A 7,421-nucleotide genomic window follows, 5' to 3' on the forward strand; every position below is an offset into this window, starting at 1 on the left:
ACGGCTAGATATACGTGGCGTGCACACGAGTTGGAAAGCCATCTTTTCTGTACACCGAAACAGAAACCAAAAAATTTTGTTTATCAAGCTGCGTTACATTGAAAAAAAAAAATCATCTATATATATAAAAGAAAGTTGATGTTAGTTACACCATTTATAACTCAAGAACGGCTGAACCGATTTGGCTGAAAATTGGTGGAGAGGTAGCTTAGAACGAGGGTAAGGACATAGGATACGTTTTATCTCTTTACGTCAAAATTTAATACAACTCATAAATACAAAAATTATATTTTAAATCATAAGCATTCGTTCAAAATTCATGTTTGTAGGAATCATTTGAATATACATATGCGTACAATTTTAAAGAGTCTTCTCAAAAATAATACAATTGCTACATACATATTTGGAATAGAATAAAAGAACTGCAACCAAATACGCAGTGAAGTAGATTATAACTGGCTCAGTAATCAGTCGTTGAGTATGTATTATACCACGTGCATCCCAAAAGACTGATGTCATAACCTTTCCCGCCGCCTTTTTCGTTTTTCCACGCCTAAGAATCGGTTCATCATGTGCAGTCCACTACAATGACTTTCGATTGGACTCCAGTGGAAAATGATGGAGCTATGTTTCTATCACTGACGAAAAATTTCGGCTTTATTCCGATTAGAGAGCACTTAAACACTTCTCAGAATCAGTTATTCGTTGTTTTTGTTGGATTCTGAACTTGCGAGGCACCTACTTTGCTCATTTCGCCTGTTCCCAGGTTAGCAAATATCTTTTCAACGGTGAATTTCCCTGAGACCAAATTCAAGAGTATTTTCCCCAAAAAGCCAAATGCTTTATTAACTCACGAAATGCTTTATGATCCATTTTTTGTAAACTAACACAAGTTGCTTCACAAAATATTATATGTCATTAACCAATTGTTATAATCCAACTAATAGAAATCATATAGATGGTAGTAGTATTATCTATGTATCAGCCACAGTGAAGCGTGGATGGGTCCTCTAGTCTATATATATAAAAATGAAATGGTGTATAGTTGTAACGCTAAAACTCGAAAACGGCTGAACCAAATGAACTACTTCCTTTGGGGGATTTGTTTGTTATTACTACGCGCAGGTCATGTCTTAAAATCAGAATAAAATATTAAGGGGGCGTGGCACCTCCCATACAAGTCGAATATCTTCAAAAGTGTTTAAGGTAGGAACATGAAAATTGGTACAGAGCTACAGGATAACAACACCACTCTCACCTATAAAACCGGGGGCTATCGAATAAGGGGGCGTGGTACCTCCCATACAAACTAAATTTTTTAAGCAGAATATCTGTGAAAGGGTTCAAGGTAGGGACCTGAAAATTGGTACAGACCTATATGGTATCAAAAGCCTTCTTACACATAAAAGAAGAGATAATCGGAAAAGGGGGCGTGGCACCTCCCATACAAACTGAACTTTTCAAGGTGAAGATCTTCAAAAGTGTTTAAGGTATGAACATGAAAATTGGTATAGAGCTATAGGAAACAACACCATTCGCACCCATAAAGCTTGGCGTTATCGAAAAAGGGGACGTGGTACCTCCCTTACAATCTTTAATTATTTTGGTTGTTAATCCACCATATATTTATCTCATTTTCCACCTAGCACGACATTTTGGTTGTTCTTGCTGCAGCGGTTATATGGTAATTTTGGTTGTGTTACGTGCTATTTTTGGTTTATGGAAATGGCAGTTTTATGAAACAAACACAAATTAAATTAAACGTCAATTTTGCTCTGCAATCGAACACGCAAAATTTAGAGGGCAATAAAAATGCGCCTTGCTTTACTGATATATTGATATATTTTGTTTTAAAAAGTAAGTTATTTAGTGAAAGTGATTTAGCGTGTTGGCGAATACCGATTTATGTACATTGGAATTTATCATTCAATTGATCTGCTTCCTTAGTTTAATTCATTCATTTTTGGAGTTTTCAAAGGTAAGTTATTGGTCCGTAAAACCTTATATGAACTTTATGCAAATGAATGATCATTTCCAATTAGATATTTGTTACGATGTCAAGAATCAGTACGTATGGTAATACTTCTCGGAGTTCCCAGGCTGCAAGGAGAACACGAAATAGCAGAGCACGTCAAAGGGAAAGTGTTATTGAGAGGGTATCACCACGAAATAGACTGCTGGAGAGTAGCACGCACCAGTTAGAAGATGTCAACCAAACATACAATCAGAAAGAACGATTGAGAAGAAGGGAAGTTCACAATTAGCAACAACGATCGAGAAAAAGGGAAGTTCGTGCTCGCCAAAGTGATGAAGTAAGATCACAACATGCGATTATTCGACGACAACAGCGGAAACATCTTTCTTTTGTGAACTTTAAACGGGCAGGTTTTCGATATGATCCAAACATTCAATATAACGCATCTGTTCAAATCGGTCAGATGTCAGAATTTAAAAATGAACCGTTGCCAGAATTGCTTCCACCTCCACAGCCATTGTTCCAGCTGCTTTACGGTGAACCTCCTCACTGGAGCCATTTCTTAAAGCACACTAAAATGTACAACGATTGTTTTCAAACGACGTCGTTTGGCGGTGAAATTGTAAATGAACAAAACTACAATCCAACGTTTAAAGTATTTTTGCCAAACAATATTCGACAGAAACTACAGAGCTTTCCTCCAATTATACACGTTCATGGGCAATTGTTTCATCTCGCTGGATCGCTGTTGCCGCATCCAGATCAAGAACACAAATATCTCCAAATTTACTTTCTGGGAGATTAACATGATGAAGTAAATCGGCGTTGTGCTATCTTCAATACAACGAAAAGAGAAATAATCGAACAATTGCAGCAAATGTTATACGAACACAATGGCCTCATTAAACTCGTTGGAACGTATGCCAACAGATGATCATAGTATAATCATACAAGCGGACAAAAGACCAACAGGGACACATGAAAGACAATATAATGCACCTACAGTTAGCGAAATATCAGTTGTTGTTGTTGGAGAAAATTTGCAGTGATACTGTTATCAAACGTAGAAATCTAAACGCACTAAAACGGATAAGTGAGACACATCGGTCTTACGACGCAATGCAATATCCGCTCATGTGCTGCCGTAGAGAAGACGGATATCACTTAGGATATAAGATGATAAATCCGGTGAATGGTTAGTAAAAAAAAATGTTTGTTTGCTACTTCATATAGGTAATTTAAGCTTTTAGGTGTCGAGACAAATAAAAAAGGTGCGTGGAGTCCCTACGCGCGGATGAAGTTATACTTCTTAGTGATATTCAGAAATGCATATCATTTTGTATGAAAGAAAACTAGAAAACTTAAATTCACATTTTATAAATTTACTATGCACATAAAATGAAGAATAAAGCAAAGTCTAAATGAATGAATTTTGACTCAGAAAGTAGTTCCGTCTCTTCGTTGCGGAAGAGAATATGCAGCGTAATCATCTCTCTTTTGTTCTTCGCCAATTTGGCTGCCATATTGACTTGTGAAGATCAATTTTTTTGTTGGTGACATATTCATATGTGTACGCATAGCATATGTATGTTTGTATGCTTGTGATTTATTTGTTCGGCAATGTATGCAAATATATGTACATATAAGTATATATGAATGTATGAACATGCAAGTCAATGCGTGCACATGCGTATGCATACACTCATATGAGCATGTGCAGATACACAAGATAAGATAGAAGATGTATGCCTTTTAACATCGTATACTATACAAATAAATATTTTTCTTACTAATGGAAATTAAAATAAAGAAAAATATTTATTTTTATTGTATACGATGTTAAAAGCAAAAAATTAAAAATTTATTCTGTCGGGATTCGAACCTGGGACCTGTGTTAGCATCTTGACCTTCCAAGCGCTTACCACCAACACCACCATTGACAATTAGGTTGCGCTGACTTAAGTATGATGTGGTTATGAATGCAAGAAACATACGATGGTTCTAATAATTTTGTTTAAGTATAGAAATATACATACTTTGTAGAACATTTGCTTTCGCAATAAATTTATCACAGCAATATACATATACATAATATGTATATACATATACATAATATTGCTGTAATAAATTTAATTTCTATTAGTAAGAAAAATATTAATTTGTATAGTATACGATGTTAAAAGCAAAAAATTAAAAATTTATTCTGTCAGGATTCGAACCTGGGACCTGTGTTAGCATCTTGACCTTCCAAGCGCTTACCACCAACACCACCATTGACAATTAGGTTGCGCTGACTTAAGTATGATTTGGTTATGAATGCAAGAAACATACGATGGTTCTAATAATTTTGTTTAAGTATAGAAATATACATACTTTGTAGAACATTTGCTTTCGCAATAAATTTATCACAGCAATACATATGCATAATATGTATACACATATACATAACATTGCTGTGATGCCTGAGAAGTATAGTCTTCATAAATTTATTATTAATTTTTTGCTTACTAATAGAAATTAAATTTATCACAGCAATATTATGTATATGTTTATGTATATTGCTGTGATAAATTTATTTTCTATTAGTAAGAAAAAAATATTTATTAGTATAGATTTCCAAAAGCACAGAAATGATTCTGTGAATTTATTCATTAAAATCGCCACTCAGAAGTCGTTTTATCCCTTGTAAGCGAGCGATTTTCTTAAATCTCACGCTCCCAGATAAAACGATATACCTCGCCCTTGTGGGTCAATTTCAAAAACCACAGAAATGATTCTGTGTGATTCTGAAAGGCCAACGCAGAGTATTTCAATTAAAAGTCACACAAAATAGTTGAGAATTCGCAGAAAGGCAAACGAAAGAAAAAGAACTATAACTTCAATAATGCACAAGCATACAAACATACATATGCGCACACATGTGAATATGTCACCAACCAAAAATTGAAACATTGTTCTACAAAAACAACAACAGCATAAGCATGGCAACATTGTGTTGTGTCGGCCGAGCTGTGCCGAAAGAAACGAACAAACGATCGCCGATTGTCACCGCTTCGCTTGCTGCTCGCATATCTTCGCAGACAAGGTTGCGTTACATTCATATGGATGGAGCGAGGTTGCGCAACTTTGCGTTACTTTTATATGGAAGGTTGCGCAACCAGAATCTATCGCAACCTTTTCCGGCGTCGTATAAGAAGTATAACTTCAAAAAGTCAGTTCAATGAAGTTTTACGCATATCGAATGATGATTCGCCAAAACTATGACGACCATTTACTGAGATATGGACGGTTATTTCAACAGTATACAGTTGACATGTATGTTAAAGTTGAGACAGAACGACTTAATTACATGCAATACAATCAGTCGAAGTTGCGATCTGAAGAGTATATTCACTTAAGAGATGCAATGAATGGTGATGCGGATATTACAGATATTGGTCGACTCTATATTTTGCCATCGACATACATTGGCAGTCTTAGACACATGCATGAGTACTCCCAGGATGCGATGACTTACTTGCGCAATTATGGACGGCCGGATTTGTTTGTTATATTTACTTGCAATCCAAAATGGTCAGACATTACGAATCTATTGCATCCCGGTCAATCACCAAGCGATCGCCACGATGTTACAGCACGCGTGTTTAAACAAAAACCCAGATGTTTGATGGACTTTATTACGAAACAACGTGTATATGGCACTGTTCGATGCTGGATGTACTCATTGGAGTGGCAGAAGAGAGGTTTGCCCCACGCACACATTCTTCTTTAGATGGTGGAGAAAATTACACCTGACCAAATTGATGACATCATTTCCGCCGAAATTCCTGATGTTGAAATAGATCCAGAGTTGCACGAAGTGGTGATGGCCAATATGGTTCATGGGCCATGCGGAGAACACGATCCATCTTCGGTTTGTATGTCGGACGTAAATGCAAAAAACGCTGTCCCCGTGCTTTTATTTCGGAAACTCAAACTGGAAACGACGGATACCCTCTCTATCGGCTCGTTCCATATTCGCCAATTTTGTCTAAGGCATTCAAAACACATATAAATGTTGAGTATTGCAGTTCAATAAAATCAATTAAGTATGTTTGCAAATATGTCACCAAAGGAAGCGATATGGCGGTTATTGGCGTTGAACGAGATGAAATTAGCAAATTTCAAATGGGCAGATATGTGAACTGCAATGAAGCAATCTGGAGAATATTTTCATTTGCAATTCATGAACGCCATCCTACTGTTGTGCATCTGTCAGCTCATTTGGAGAATGGCCAGCGAGTTTATTTAAACGCAGAGAACATAGTACAGCGAACGGAAATACCACAAGCAACCACTTTAACAAGTTTCTTTGCAACTTGCGCCAGTGATCCGTTCGCGAGAACATTGCTTTACTCGGAGATGCCTCGGTATTATACATGGAATGCATCGTCTTTCCCCCGGCACAACATAACCCTGGCAGTTCATTTTTAAATTTGACTGCATTGCAATATTGACAAACTACTGACATCTGACCGATTTGAACAGATGCGATATATTGAATGTTTGGGTCATATCGAAAACCTGCCCGTTCAATGTTCACAAAAGAAAGATTTGTAAAAATTTTGTTAAAGTATACACAATGAAATTAGGAAAAATCGTTCATATTCTATTAAAACCAATACCGGTATAATTTTTGAAATGAAAAAAAAAAAATCTATTTTGGGCAGAACGAAGTTTGCCGGGTCAGCTAGTTAAGTGTATAAAGTAGAAACATGGTTCATTATTAGGTTATTTGAAACATGTAAGTGGATTGAAATATCAAATATTTTGTTATATTGATCTTTAAAAGTTAAATTTGAAAATCTTTTGTTATTCAAATATATACTATACATATGCACTTATATTTGAACCTATTATAATAATAGTTAGCTTTTTAAACTAATTTTACTCTATATCTTTTATATGTATGCATATAAAAAGTACGTGTCACGTTGTTTGTCCGCGATGGACTCCTAAACTACTAAACCGATTTTAGTAAAATTTAGCACACTGTGTCCATTTCGAACCAACTTAAAAGATTGGATAGTAAAAACAATTTATCAATAAAGAATATAGTGAAAGCTCTATTCAATGGACACCCTATTAAGCGTACATCTCCATTAACCATGCGCATTGTTAGTGTATATTAAGTACAATCTAATTAGCGGACAACTCTATTAACTGGACAGAAAGACTGGTAACCAGACATGGAGAAAGCAGCCATAAAATCATTACTTTTTCTAATGAAATATATTTGTGTGAACATATGCAAAATTAAATCTCAAGTAAAATCCCTTGGATTCTTATACCGACAAAAAAGTTTTCGCTTTTATTCGTAAATAAAATTTTCACTGTATTGTATAGTTTATTAAACAATATGAATAAAAGTATAAAATGTATATCACTGCAATGCGTGGCCGGATCC

At 35.6% G+C, this 7,421-nt stretch overlaps 1 pseudogene; it reads right to left on the bottom strand.

The window, feature by feature from the left end:
* Positions 1-4,634: 4,634 nt before the first annotated feature.
* On the bottom strand, positions 4,635-4,764 carry LOC125779828 (small nucleolar RNA U3; annotated as a pseudogene).
* Between the last annotated feature and the right edge of the window lie 2,657 nt (positions 4,765-7,421).

Source organism: Bactrocera dorsalis, chromosome 6 (genome assembly GCF_023373825.1).
Source record: "Bactrocera dorsalis isolate Fly_Bdor chromosome 6, ASM2337382v1, whole genome shotgun sequence".
NCBI lineage: Eukaryota > Metazoa > Arthropoda > Insecta > Diptera > Tephritidae > Bactrocera > Bactrocera dorsalis.